A 213-nucleotide genomic window follows, 5' to 3' on the forward strand; every position below is an offset into this window, starting at 1 on the left:
AAGGTCCTCGGAAGCTGAGCAGAAACAGAGTTTTATTTTTGAGGGAATGCATAAACTCTTTGCGGCGTTCAAGGACAATTCCTGCTGCTTTGTCAAGATAAAGTTTCCGTAGTGTAGTGGTTAACACGTTCGCCTCACAAGCAAAAGCTCCACAGTTCGAAATTGCGTGGAAACAAGGGTGACTTTTTCCAAGGTAGCTTAAGTTCTTGGTCT

The 213-nt window shown here is 43.7% G+C and overlaps 1 non-coding gene across 1 annotated transcript; it reads left to right on the top strand.

Annotated features, from left to right (window-relative positions):
- Positions 1-102: 102 nt before the first annotated feature.
- On the top strand, positions 103-175 carry trnav-cac (transfer RNA valine (anticodon CAC)). The gene has a single exon. It is a non-coding gene; the product is annotated as a tRNA-Val (tRNA).
- Positions 176-213: the final 38 nt, after the last annotated feature.

This window comes from Sinocyclocheilus rhinocerous, unplaced genomic scaffold, assembly GCF_001515625.1.
Source record: "Sinocyclocheilus rhinocerous isolate Xijiao unplaced genomic scaffold, SAMN03320098_v1.1 scaffold21070, whole genome shotgun sequence".
Classification (NCBI taxonomy): Eukaryota; Metazoa; Chordata; class Actinopteri; order Cypriniformes; family Cyprinidae; genus Sinocyclocheilus; species Sinocyclocheilus rhinocerous.